This window comes from Macrotis lagotis, chromosome 5 (assembly GCF_037893015.1).
Source record: "Macrotis lagotis isolate mMagLag1 chromosome 5, bilby.v1.9.chrom.fasta, whole genome shotgun sequence".
NCBI lineage: Eukaryota > Metazoa > Chordata > Mammalia > Peramelemorphia > Peramelidae > Macrotis > Macrotis lagotis.
The window spans coordinates 35178139-35193196 of record NC_133662.1 but is presented as its reverse complement, the minus strand read 5'-3'; the positions used below and the strand labels follow the sequence as shown (position 1 = coordinate 35193196).

General features: G+C 36.8%; 1 protein-coding gene across 1 annotated transcript in view; it reads right to left on the bottom strand.

The window, feature by feature from the left end:
- TMEM14A (transmembrane protein 14A) overlaps positions 1-15058 on the bottom strand; it is a 135538-nt gene that overhangs the window by 100172 nt on the left and 20308 nt on the right. Inside the window, exons 2-3 of the mRNA XM_074237197.1 lie at positions 8710-8833; positions 2485-2604 (exon numbers count right to left, since the gene is read on the bottom strand). The gene's annotated coding sequence lies outside the window, so the exon portion shown is untranslated. The remainder of the gene's footprint in view (positions 1-2484; positions 2605-8709; positions 8834-15058) is intronic.

Below are 15058 nucleotides of genomic sequence, written 5' to 3'. Positions count from 1 at the left end.
CACATGTATAATTTATACAGATTGTTCACCTTCATGGAGAAAGGGGTGGGGAGGGAAGGAGGGAGAGAGAAAAATTTTGAGAAGATGGCGACAATAAAGGATCGAGTCTTAGGTGCTCTCTGATAAAACTCATAAGCTAAGGACTCTAACTAAACTTTCGAGAGACAGAACCCACAAAGGGACCCAGTGAGGCAGTTCTCCTACTCAAGGTAACCTGGAAAAGAGCAGAAAGGCTCTGCTTCCTGGGGTCGGAGGGGTGGCCCACTAGAGCGAAAGAACCTCAGCCTCCCGGAGGCAGCCCCAGGGAGCTGGGAGCTGCAGCTTCTTGGCCCCAGGGTCAGGGATCTGTCTGCTGTGCCACTCAGCTACTCTACAGCAGAGTCAGAGTGAAAGGAGAGAGAAAATATAATACATGGTAGTGGAGAAATACCAAAGGAGGGAGTTGTGATCAGCAATGGCAAAGTTGGAAAAATATGGAAGTAACTTTTGCCATGGACTAATCATAAAGAATGTGATCCACGCACGACAGAGTTGTTGGTGTTAGAACAAAGACTGAAGCACATTTTTCAATATTATTATTATTTTTTTGGGGGGGGTGCAGGGCAAATGGGGCTGGGTGGCCTGCCTGGAGCCACATAGCAGGGTGATCGTTGGGTGTCTGAGGCCGGATTGGGACCTGGGTGCTCCTGGCTCAAGGGCCAATGCAACCCCTACTATTATTGCTATTTTATTTCATTTGGGGTCTTTTTTTTCCTTTTTCTTTTTTGGTTTCTGCAGGGCAGTGGGGTTCGGGTGGCTTGCATATCACATGGCTGGGTGATTGTTGGGTGTACAGGGCTGGATGTGGGCTCGGGTGCTCATGGCTCCAGGGCTGGTGCTCCGTCCATTGTGCCACCTGGCCATACCTGCAATTATTACTATTATTTTTTTTTTAATTTTAATTTTTTTCTCTCCCCTTTACTTTATCGCTGAAGCAAGTCTATATTTATGGGGGGAGGGGGTATCTCGTTTACTCTTAAACAAGAATATTTTACTAATGTAAAAATAACATTAATTGTACAAAATGAGAATAAATATTAAATAAAAAGCAACTTAAAAAAGAAAAATTTTGAGCTCACAATTTTTCAAAAAATGGATGTTAAAAATTGACTTTAAATGTAATTGGAAAAAAATACTATAAATCTTTTAATGGATATCAATCAGTCAGACTACACTACTTTTAGAAATTAGTATTTACTTACTAAAGGGTTTTAATAAGAACAGTTGATATTTTTTAAAAAAAATTATGGTACTCTCTTCCTCCAGTACAATATTTACTAGAATAAATTCATTTACTCCTTATTTGATACTTGTGATGATTTTTTTGTTGAACTAAATTTGGAGGGAAAGAGTCAAGCCTGAAGGTTTAAACTTAGGGCTATCTCTTCCTCTTTAAGGGGTAGCAATAAGATCAGCTAGCATCTTTGTTGCTTTTGAAGCTAATGCACAACCCTAAACTAGTAATATTTAGTAGGACAAATAGCTATTCTGGTACCTTGCCCTCAGAGAAGAAAAGAGTAATCTGTCTCATGATCCTTCTCCTTTTATCCAAAGAGAAATCAAATTTTCCCATGGGAAGGATAGGCCAGACTCCAGAAATATGTATTTTCCCATGCACCATTTTTATAAAACTATGTGGACCTACATATCTATATGTGCAACATATACATTTTACAGTGGTTTCATGAAACCCTAGCCATGAAGGATGAGCAGGAGGATCTGGATAAATTGAACTAGACTCCTGGATAGAGGTGGGAATTTTCCGGATAGTGCCAAGTTCCTGGAAAGTTCCAGAATCCAGGCTTCTAGTGAGAAGCTCTCCAGTTGTTTAAGTGCCCCCTGCTGCATTGTTCAGACCTGAAATAGTTAACTGGCCCACTAAAAGACTTCTGTTTTCTTTATCAAGCTGCCTAATTCCTGGAAACATCACTCACATACAAGTTATTGCTATTTTGTTTTTTTTTCCCTTGAACTGTTTGTCTTGGAGAACTTCTCCAGGAGGCCAGCTGCTATGCATGGAAATGAATGCCTGGTTCTGGGTACAAGTTGTCTGGTGGTTTTTTTCAATCTTGACATTAGCCTTTGCTTTTGGAGGACTCCTCATCCTGTGTGCTCAGCCACAGTAAAGTGACCATTCCTCAGGTAGTTAGTGCTTTGGTTAGAGGAGAGAGACACACATTTGTCTCATTCTCCTCATTCATGTAAGACCAGGCTTGAGGGGGATGAGGAGGAAAAGTATTTTTGTCCTTCTTGGGACAACTCAAATTCTGCTCCTCCCCAATTTCTGAATGGATTCTCTTAATCCAGAACACCTCTCTTACCCTAACTTACCTTTCTTTTCTCTGAATTTCCTTTTCTATTTGGGTAGATCCAATATAAATTAGTATTCAAACTCTAATTCAGTCATTTCTTTATTATGTTCTTACGAACAAAAACAGACCATACCTACAGAAATGTATAGCCAGGGATATAGCCAGAATGTCAGAATTTCAACTCAGGTCCCTTTCAACTCACAGTTTCACAACTGGAAGAGACCTCAGTGGTCAGTGGTCATCTAGTCTGTACCTGAAAAAGAATTAAAAATATGTGATACATAGAGTTGTCAACAAGTGATCTTTTAGACTTTGCTAGAAGATTACTAGTGGATATGTACCTACTATCTCCTAAGGATTCCCTTCCACTTTCAGAGAACTATAATTGTGAGGAAGTTCCCTAAAAATTTGGAAAAACTTGGCTTCCATGCCCCTCAAGATCAAACCAAGACTATCTTAAATTTATATTTTATTTGGATTTTTTTTTGCCTTCAGTTTTTACTAATGGATAAGATAAATGACAAGAAAAATCAGAATAGAAGGGACCTCAAAGTCCATTGAGGTCATTCTTCTTATTTTATAAATGAGGGAACTGAGACCCAGAGGTTAAGTGATGTGTTCACAGAAAGTGAATATCAGAGGGAAGATTTGAACCTAAGTCCTCTCTCTCCAGAGTCCATTTCTTCTACTGTTCAATGCTACCTCCTATTAGTGAAGAGTTTCTAGAAACAAAAATCCAATTCAATTCATCTTAAATAAAATTAAGTATTAACTATATGCAAAGGGGTAATCAGGTGGTAGACCTGGAGACTGAAAAACACCTCTTCCTGAGTTCAAATCCAGCCTTAGACATTTATTGGCTATGTGACCCTGGCCAAGTCACTTAACTCAGTAAAATAAAGTAGAGAAGGAAATTCTACAATCTGCTTCAGTATCTTTGCCAAAAAAAGTTCAAAAGAAGTCATGTAGGACACAACTGAAAAATACTAAACAATAAATGTACACAGGAACATAATGGAGGAAAAGTAATTCAAGGGCAAATAAGACATGATGTATATAGTCTTGTAAGAAAGAAAGAACAAATATGCATTTAAAACGCCAGTCTAATACAAAATAGACCACTATAATGGAGGTATGCACAGAATGCTATGAGAGGTCAGAGGAGGCAGAGATTACTTACAATTAAACAAAGACTTCAGGAAGAAGATGGTTTTTGAGTGGGAACTTAAAGGTTGAATATAATTTCTGGTGGAAATGAGAAAAGGAAGGCATTCTTGGAATAGGAATAATGGTGAGCAACGATATGTTTAATGAACTGAGTGGTCCAGATTCAATAAAACACCGAATATGTAAAAGAAAAGTAATGAGATAAGGTAGGTTCTTGCCAGATTATGGAGGAGGTTAAAAACTAGACTGAATTAGATTTGATTTGGTGAGTAATAAGGAGCCATTAAAGGTTTTCAAGGAAGGAAGTAACATGATCAGAGATCTGCATTAGGAAGATGAATCTGGCAGCTATGTGAAGAATGGATGAAAGTGGGAAGAAACAAGAAGCAGGGAGACTAGGAAGGTATTATGTATGATACTTCAGGTGAGAGATAACAGGGGCCAGGACTGAGCTAGTGGACTTGAAAAGGAAAAAAAATGAGACAATGGAGGTAGAATTAGAAGTAAAGATTCTGATCTCTGTTATTGAAGGAATTTACTCAACTGGATTGTCCAGTACCTTGGAAATCACTAATTTTCTCAAAAAAAACCAAAAGTATATCTGTATTTATAGATAATTATATATTACATTGATGCAAGTACATATGTTTGCATATATAAAGATATATTTATATTTATTTTACAAAGATATATTTGTTACATATTTATATTCTTTTAATTTATATTTATATTGTATATTTTTATAAAGATACATACTTTATAAGAATAACAACAAGAGATGAACCAGAAAAAGTTTCCTCATATTATAAACATTTTCTAGACCTTAAAAATCCCATTACTCTCTGAATCTAAGAGGCTATGATGAGAAATCAAAAGATTTGAGTTCAGATTCTGACTCTGTTGCAAGTTACTTTCCTTCTCTGAGATGCTGTTTTCACATAAATAGAATGAGAAAGATAATATCTGTTCTATCTACCTCATAGGTCTATTTTGAGAGAAACATTTTGTTGTAACTGTAAATGTGAATTATTATGAGATGTTATTGGTGATTCAAAGAAGCATGAGATAGTTTTCCCATCCTTGAAGAATTTATAGTCTAATTGGTAAGACCAGAAATATGAATATGACAATTTAGTAATACAATGTATAATGAACTGTCTCTTTAAGTTTTGTTGCAGATTTAAGTCTTTGCTCAGAAATCTAAGAATTATAGTTTATATGGGTTACTATTGCTGGAAGAGCTACTCTGAGAATTTTGTTCAAGCATGATAAACTGTCATAAACTGAGGAGATACAGAAAAGATTGCATAATTCTGGGACAAATGTAATTTATCAGTTTGTAGTCAAAACTCAGAAAGAGAAGTGGAAAGACGAAGAAGTAAAGGGACAAACTTTAAAACTTTATAATTTAAACTCAAAGTTGTAAGTGATGGATTGTACAGTTGCTTTTGAGGACTAGGTCTAGTTGGGCAGAGGAACAGATTCAAAACAGAATAAAAGGAATCACTTAGTGGACTGACTAGGTCATTGAGGTGTTGAATTAAGTATAGTGTATATTAATTCAACTTTAGAAATATCCATCAAATCAAAGATTCGTCAGGAAATTTTTAAAGACAATTCCCAAGCTAGAAAGAAGACATTGAAATTTGCAGCCCCAGAACTGGAAGCTACTCTAAGCACATGGATTTTCCTCATTTATATACCTGTTGGCATATTTTGGGTGTGCCCATTCTTCCCTATGGATATTGAGTATATTGTTGAGAGATCTAGGTTTATCTATGGATTATGATTTCTTTATTATTTATATATTTCCTTTAATATATAAGGAACTGTGATACCATTGTTTCTTTTGCTTACTAAACAGAAGTTTAGTAAATGATAAAGAAAAGAACTAAAATTGTTATTCTATGAACATATTTTTTTTAGGATAGGGGCATTTATTTCCTCATAATAGGATGTCTGGGAGAATTCAAATATGACCATATGGTGATTGGTGATCCTTCTTTGGGAATCTATACTTGCCAGCATGAATGTAAGTTGGGCATATTGGAATGAGTGAGTCATTCCAGAGCATCCATCATAAATACTGATACATAATATGTTCTAAGAGTCAAGTAAGTGTTACAGATGATAAATAGTATAGGAATTAGAGGGGAAGGTCACAGTAGGCTAGAGTGGTCAGAGAAGGATTCATGGAGGAGTCATAATAAGGGAGGTTACTGCCAATAGCCAGAGGGTGGGGTTAGAGAAAAATTCACCTGGTATTCACTTATCAAGAGGGGAAAGTAGGTCTTCTGATAACTTCCTAATTTAGATAATTCTTGCAAATTAAGTCCTAGGCTCAGTTGTCTACTCTGTTAAAGAATTTAAAGGCCTATAAAAATGCAAATTAAATTAAATAAGTAACTGCACAATTTTAAACCTTTATTTCTCATTTCTGTATCAACTAAATAAATATTGGTATCCTGAAGATTTTATTCTTAGTTCAAGGCAGAATTTTTTTCAGACATGGCCAGGGTCACAATTAATGTCAGAGGAAATATAAGAGCCCCTTGATTCATGGAAGCCTGTGACTTCCAGCATGTTACTTTGATTCTAAAAAAATAAATCATTGTTTATTATGCTTACCAAGCTATGTGAATATGCACTAGTCATTAACCTTGAAACCTCCAGCCATTTCCTAGGACTGACCTTCTAAGTCCAATGAATTCCTAAAAGAGTTGAAATCTTGAATTCTTCCATATTCCTGAATATTCCATAGTCCCAAACAGTTTAAGCAAATATAAATTCTGTTTTTAGTGGGAACCTCTCAACAATTCCTTTTGTAAAAAAATTGCTATGAATACCTTTTGTTTTCACATCACCTACATTTCCCAATATCTCTCTCCCTTTCCCCTTATGGAGACCTAGGTGGCACAGTTGACAAAATGCCACACCTGGAGTTAGGAAGACTCATCCTTCTGAGTTCAAATGTGGCCTCAGACACTTAATACCTGTGTGACCCTTGGCAAGTCATTTAACCTTGTCTACCTCAGTTTCCTTATCTGTAAAATGAGTCGGAGAAGGAAATGGCAAACTACTCCAGGATCTTTGCCAAGAATACCCCAAATGGGGTCACAGTCAGACACAACTGAAACAACTCAATAACAAAACCCATTATGACTCTCTATCTCTTAAAACAAAATGAAAATTAAATTATCAGGCAACCATGTAAAGCTTGTCACCAGGCAAGACAATTAGCTGTCAAATTAATGATAGGCATGAAATGTGTTATGAATTTATAGGGAAAAAAGATAATTATGGGTCAGATTCAAAAAGAGAAAGTCATAAAAATCATCTAGGTTGCTTTATCCTTCTATAAATTTGGCCAAAGGCTTTAAATCTACCAGATGCTAAAATGTCTAGCTCAAAAATAAGAACTTTAGAAAACTGGTTCTTCAGTCTACCTAATATCAAACAACTTATCTGATTACTTTTCCCACTGAATTAATATTTAATTCTGACATTGAGATACAGTCCGGGAGAAGTCTAGGCATAAATTGATGTATTTGACTTTTGAGATTGGTGCCAGCTTTCTAAACTACTCTGGTGACCAGTTGCCAGGCAGTTGGCTGGATAACAAATAAAATCAATTGCTTAGAAATGAACTGTTGAATTAGTCCAAGTTTAACTAGAAGTAGTCAATTTGGATTATATTTATGTATAAATATACATGTAAATGTTTTTATGTATATTTACATGTATATATAATCATAGTTATAGAGGTATATGTATCTATATCAACACCTACATCTGTATCACTATTTTCTTTTCTTTTCCAAGGCAAAGTCTTGGATGCTCAAAGTCCTAAGATGAAGATACTCAAGTGGGACAATGCAGGGATCTACTTCTGGGGGAAGTTGTTCCACATTCCCCTGGCCTACCACACAAGTAGGATCTGCCTCTTCCCATTAGTCGCTTAGCCAGAATAAGCTGGGTCTTTAAAACCATCAGACCAGGATAGTTTCTCCCTTTCCTGAAGTATTCAGTGGGGTTGAGCTCCTATTCTCTAATATTATGGGTACCATGATTTAAATCAGGTAGGAGGAAGAGCTACTTCCCCCATCCACCCTCACACATCCCTGTGACCCTAAGAAATGAGCTTGGGGTTTCAGGTCTGTTTCATTATCCTTTTCTAGCTCCATCTGTAGAGTCACCTTGGATGCAGATTCCAGGTCAGATGCTGCAGCCAGCTCATCAGGGAAGTCCTGAAGCCAAGGTGCCTGTTTACTGTAGCAAGGCCAGAAGTAAATTATACTTGGAACTGGTGGAATGCTGCTATTTGGAATTGAGTTAATCTATGAACCTAATGTTTTTCTCCTCTGAGACTGAAATGGAGTTAATTCCCAGGCTCTGGAGGAGTGTTTGTATGTTTGTTTTAGTTATAGCTCTGAAGTAAATATTCTTTTATAAAAGCTAATCTGTTAGTTTAAAAGAATTGGGGTTCAGGGTATTCCTCCAAATTGAGAAAAACCACTAGTGGGGATTTGAGACAATGGCAAAGAGACTAGATACCCAATACCTGAGAACCCTGTGAAAGGGATAAAACAACATACCCGTATTTCAGGCAGAGGGAGCCAGGGTGGTTATTGTTACATCTTTATTTATCTCTAGATCTACCTAGCATATCTCTATCATTCCTATCTCTGTATAACTCAGCTAGGATGGACAATCATACTCTTTTAGAGGTTTTGTCCCTGAGAAAGGCAACAACTTTTCACACAAATCAACTTGCTTGTACACTAGCATCAAACCCCTCCTTTCTCCAAGGACTCTGGGATTACATAGAACTAGTTCAGACCCTAGGACCCCCAAGAAGTTTGGTTTGTTTCTCTGACTAAATGCTCTTGTCAATCCAGGATTATCATCAAAATTAAAAAAAAAAACCCTTACGTTATGCCATGGTTTCCATTAAACTCCATTGTTTTGGTTATAGCTTTGAAGTAAATATTCTTTTGTGAAAGCTAATCTGACTGTTAAAATAGTTAAATGGAATTGGGGTTCAGAGGATACCCAAAATTGAGGAAAACTATTGTTGGGGATTTTGCCAATGGCAAAAAAAGACTAGATACTCCCCAAACCTCTTGGTGTTATACATAATAGGGTTTCCAACTCCCGCTTCCAAAATATAATAAGATGTGATGGTGCTTACCTATAATCTTTGCTTCTAGGGAAGGTAAGTTGAGTGGATCCCTTGAGAACAAGAGTCATAAGATGAAGTAAGCCCACGGCCTTTCACATATCCATACTAAGTTAGACACCAATGTGATGATCCCCTAAAAGGGGAGAGGACAAGAAGATGATCAGGTTCCCTAAAGCGAATCAAAATGACTCAGGTCAGAAATGGGACAGGTTAAAACTTCCACATGATTTGCAGTGAGATTTGTCCATGAGTAGTCATGTATGACAGTTTTAGCAGCAGCAATATAAAAAGAGTCCATCACACACACACACACACACACACACACACACACACACACAAAACCCAGAATGTAATTACAAAATATTGATGAAGTGCCTCTGTCTTGATTCCTTTAGACTATATGAAAATCTTTCTCTAAAAGACCTTTGTGTATTTGAAACTAACCATAATGTCTTTTTTTAAAAGATTCTCATTTCCTGGATGGTCTTGATTGAGAGATTTTAAGTATCCCAAAATATTGAGACTTTTACCTTTTCCCAAATAAATGGGCATCACATTTTAAGAAAGATGCTAATTTAGCTAGAGAATATTCAAAGGAGGGCAATCAGGAATGAATGAATGAATAAATGAATAAGCATTTATTAAGCTACTTATATATATGGTAAGGATAATGAACCAGGAGGGTGAAGAGTCTCAAGTTCATTTCATATGATAATAATAGCTGATACTTATAGAGTGCTTTAAGGTATGTAAAACATTTTATGTTCATTATGACCTCATGGCAACTCTGTGAAGTAGATACTATCATTTTTCTTGTTGTTTTATTGTTTGGGGTTTTGTTGTCAAAAATACTGGAGTGGTTTGCCATTTCCTTCTCCAGTTCATTTTACAGATGAGGAAACTGAAGCAAAGTTAAGTGACTTGCCCAAGGTCACACAATTAGTATTTGAGACTGGCTTTTACCTCAAGAAGATGTCTACCTGACCCTAGACCCAGCACTCTATCCACTGGGCTACTTATCTGCTCCAGACAATTAGCATAACTCTCTGCAAATGAAAAAACTAAAACTTGTTTAAGGTCATACTTAAGGAGCATCTAAGGTAGGGTTTGAATCTGACCTATTTGTTTCTAAACCCAGTGAGCTATCAATTAGGCCACGCTACCTAACACTTGAAGGAATGAATGAGGGTGGTAAAGTAGGGGAAGGATGGTTTTCCTGGAGAAGAGAAGATTTAGAATGGTTATGGTGACCATACTCCTAAAGTCCTGAAAGACCTGCCCCAGGGAAAAGAAAGGAAACTTCTTTTGTATGACTCCAAAAGCCAGAATTAAGATTAATGGGTTATTAGTTCTAATTCTTTCTTCTCAACATAACTTAAATGGAAATATGTCAAACATGATTGTAGATAGACAACTTATATCAAATTGCTCATTGCCATGGGGAGATAGGAGGGGAGGGAAATGAGTGTGGTAGTAAAATGTGGACCTGAAAAAACTTGCAAAAGGACAAATGTTGAAAACTATCTTTGCATGTAATTGGGGAAAAAAGAGTAATGGGGTACAGGTTGTATAGAGGTAAATATAGGCTTCCTGTCCAGAAAAAATTTGTTGACATTGTCCAAATGTGCAGTTAGGGCAGCTAAGTGAGGCAATGGATAAAACACTTGGCCTCAAGTCAGGGAGATTCCTCTCCCTGAGTTCAAGTCTGGTCTCAGAGCTTATTAGCTGTGTGACCCTGGGCAAGTCACTTAACCCTCCCTGTTTGTCTATTTTCTTATCTGTAAAATGAGTTGGAGAAGGAAATGTCAAATCACTCCAGTATCTCTGCCAAGAAAACTCCAAATGGGATCAGACTAAAGACAATTAAAACAACAGCAACAAATGTGCAATGGACTGTCTCCAAAGACAGTGAGCATCCCATTAATGAAGATCTTCAAACAGAGTTTGGAGATCAATGGTATCACCAATGAGATCTCCTAAAATGGAGATTAATGAGAGAATGACAAAATGTTAGAGTAGAAAGGGATCTCAGAAGCCACTCAAGTCCACCCAATCTGACATTTCATTCTCTCATTGATCTCCATGTTTTAGGACTTGCAATATCAGAGGAGGTAACTGAAGAAATAATAAAAAGTTTGTGTTCTAGCTCCACAGTGGCATATTGACCAGTCCTTCCTTTCTTACCTCTTCTCTGCCCCCATCTCATTTTCACACTGCTATTTCATCTACCCACAGGGAATTGTAACTCCTTACCAGTTTTTTCCTGTTTATCTTCCTCAGTAATGAAATTACTTTATCATTGTTAGTTTTGCAAGCTGCATTAACGATTTAAGTTTGCATATGACTAGACAAGACCTCTTCCTTGTTTTACCCAATATCTGTTCCTAAAATGAAGTACTATTAATAATTGTTTTTTTATTCTTCATTTGTAGAGAATACTAAATGATTTTGCTCACCACACAAGCCCTGTCTGCCTTGTAAAAACTGAGGTGCCATCTAATAGCATGATGGAAGATCCTCAGAGATTCTTTTTTTTTCCTTCTTAGTTTCCTGCTAAGTTCTCAGTGAGTGCAAGAAGATGAAAAAGAACAAAAAAGAAATGTGTTAAAATGAAAACAAGTTCTATACGGGAAAGAAAAGGCAGCTAGGGGCCACCAAGTGTGGATGCTCCCAAGGCTCTGTCTTGGTTCTTCTTTTCTACAAAATGTTTTGTGTTTTGAGTTCCAATACTTGAGAGAGTATAATTGTAGTCCTAAAGTCCTAAGTCTTTATGTCAATGCACACATGTGGGTCTTGTGCATGTGAAGTATTTTGTTCCTGTTGTTATTGTTTAGCCATTTTTCAGTCATCTCCAACCCATTTGAAGTTTTCTTGGCAAAGATACTGGAGTGGTTTATCATTTCCTTCTTCAGTTCATGTTTCAGATGAGGAAAGTGAGGTAAAGAGTGAGAGTCTCTCAGGTTCACATAGCTAGTAAGTGTCTGAGGCCAAATTTGAACTCAGGTCATTCTGATTCCAGGGCTAGCACTCCATCTACTACCCCTTCCCTTCTGTAGAAGAATGTCCCATACCTGTTTTATATTGGACAGTAAGTACTTTTCTCTTTCCTCTTCAGAAAGATGGTCAACTTAAAAAGAAGAAAAAAATAAACTCTATGTAATTTTCCCTCAGGCCCAAGGAGGGGCCTTAATGAGCTAAAAATGTAAGAGAATGGGGCCTCATTAGTCAGTAAGATGATCAGATTCCCCACACCATCCTAATCCACTGACTCTCATGGATCTAGAGTTAGAGAAGTCATTTAGTGGAGAGGAAGAAGGCTCATTGTCCAGTCCCTCAGGGGTCATATTATTGGATGGTTTTTGTTCTTGTTGTTTTTTTGTTTGTTTTTTGCTAAGTAGAATGCAAATTCCTGGAGGTCAAGGATTTATTTTCTTTTTATCTCTATATTCCTATTACCTGGTAGTATCTGACACAATACATAATAAATGTTTGTTGTACTTAGGTAGCATGTCCAGGGTTTTTCCCTGGGAGAAGGAAAATTCCTTTTTCTTAATAATTAGATTCTTTTTTGATGGCAGTAGTAAGGCATACCAGACTTGTGAGTAATTGAGGGCTGATTTCTGTAAGGTTGGGGTGGGATGAAGGGCTGACCCCAGGCCACATCTCCAGTGTCATACTCTCTCTCTCTACAACTTTGCCAGGTTGAATAAGTCACAGTAAGGTGGACCAAGGCCTGTATTTGAAGAAAAGACCTGCAAAGGTCTATAGGCATGTACTGAATCACCTCCCAGTAAAGTAAAACTGGTGACTGAAGTTTGTTTAGCTGGAGACCTTGGATTAGAACAGTGCAATGTAAACACAGCTAAACCAGAAGTGATCTGTCTCAGGAAGTGTGTTTAATCTTATCTGTCTTATTTGTTAAATAGTCTGCTGTCCCTACAGTTGAAGTGTCACAAATGCCTATAGGGTCTGATCAAGGAAGGAAAGAATTTAGACAAGTCACAACCCTTTATTTTGAAAAGGGGGGTTGCAAGATTTGCCCAAAGTTAAGCGAGTTGTTAAGCAAGTCTAAGTTATCCCCTATTTCTGGAATTCTTTCCCTCTTCATCCTCTACCTGATTTTCTTAAAGTCTTAGTTGAAAATCCCATCTTTTGCAAGAAGTCTTTTCTAAATCCCCTTAATGTTAGTGCTTTCTCTAGTTTACCTTGTGTATATATATATATATATATATATATATATATATATATATATAATCTGTACATAATTGTTTATATTGTACATAATTGTTTGCTCATTAGATGAGTTCCAAACATGAGCTGTTTGTACCTATTTTTTGGTTTTCCAGTATTTAAATTAGCTTCCCTAGTTTCAGAGTTGGGTCTCTTTCCATTTTACAATGAGGGACAACAACAAAAAAATAGAGAGCTTCAGAGATGTAGTGAAGAGCCTTCTTCATCAACAACTACTATTACCAACATTTTCACCATGAGAGTCTATTGCCTGATAGGTATGGATAGACTGCAAAAAGATTACAAACAAGGAACTAATTACATAGAAGAAGAAGCACTTGAAAAAATGTCATCAAAGAAATGTTGTGATTTACACAGTCAAAAGCTCTAATGAATCAGTAAAGCAAAAGTTTTTCTGGAATTCCACTGCTTTCCCCCCAAATCCAATGAATGATGATAATTTGATCTCTAGTTCCTCTGCTTCTTTGAAAATCAGTCTGCTCTTGTTAATCCTTAGTTTACATATTGTCGAAGTCTAATATGTAGAATCTTAAACATAACCTTGCTTGTGTGTGAAATGATCACAGTTGGCAAGCACTTAATAAATATCCTTGACTGATGCAATTTAAAAAAAGGTAGTATGTCCAACCAGAAGTCTGTGGACCACATGCAGCCCTCAAAGTCCTTCCATGCAGCATTATTACATTTTATCATTATACTTATTGGTAATATGGGTTACATTGTAATTATGAATAAATATTAAATTTTATATACAGTCCTTGTCAAATTTTTGTTGGGTGAAGTGACCCAGGAGACCCATGTAATATGAGAAAATTTATAGGAAGAATTGCACAGGGGAAAAAAAATCTGAATAGTTAACATTAGATACATTTGGAGGGAATAATCAGAAGGATGATATAGATTTGCCGAAGTAGCAAAATATATAAAACAACACAGAAGCACAGATGATTTTATCTAATCATTTGGTAGCTGTTGACACTTGGTAGAGAGTAAGGTTCTGTCTCTAGGAAGTCACAGCTAAGCTTTGATGTGGAGGAAAGAGGTGGAAAAAGATAAGGTATATGGGGCTATAGTTTTCCCTGAGAAGCTAAAGCAGAGCATAAGAATGGAGGGATGTAGACCAGGGGATAAGTTTTTGGTCTGTCTTTCTTTAACCTATATCCTATTTATTCTAAATATACTACACATAAGCAGAGGTTCAAAGTCTTTTTACATAAGACTCTTCTCATTGGTGGAGTTTGATTACGCAATGCTTCACACCTATATGAGGGGCAGAGTTGTCCAGAGTTTAGGAGAGGAGAGATCCTGGGTTCTTCTGAAGTCTAGTTTTGAGGGAGAACACATGGTTCCCATTTCTCTTCAGGCAGAGAACTCTAAAGGTAGAGAAACACTCTTGGAAGAAGCCAACATATAGAGAAAAATAACACTTCAATCTTGTCCCTATTGCCAGTTTACTACATTATAGATTTTGGGAAATTTCCATTTAGGTGAGATGTGGAACTCTCTGATATGGTAGAATAAAGATACTGAGTAGTTATATCCAGGCAATGATTTATTAAGCAATGCATGCCAGTTGAATAATAAACTAGTAATATTACAACTTTCTTTCTTGGTTCAGCTTTGAGATCTTGCTCCCAATGGGAAAGCTTATTCACTCTGATGCATTCTCATCTGTATATCTGTTCTGCTTTCTGTTTGCAATTACTTTGGACAATGCGTTTATTTGCTATTTGTTACATGTAGTCTTTATATTTGTTGAGAAAGGGAATCAATCTTGGATTTATATAACTTGTGATACTCCTTCCCATTAAGAGATAGTGATTAGAAACACAGCTAGAACCAAAAAATATTTCTCCCAGACTAACAGTATCTAATGGGGGGGAGGGGTTGCTGTTCATTTGTTTCAGTCATGTCTGGCTCTACATGACCCTGTTTGGAATTTTCTTGGCAAAGATACTAAAGTGATTTGCCCTTTCCTTCTCCAGCTTTTAAGTGTCTAAAGTCAAATTTGAACTCAGTAAGAGCCTACCTGACTCCAAGCATAGCACTCTATCCTCTGAATCACCTAGTTGCCCATCATATGTGCTTGTCTTGTAAGAGCTAATAA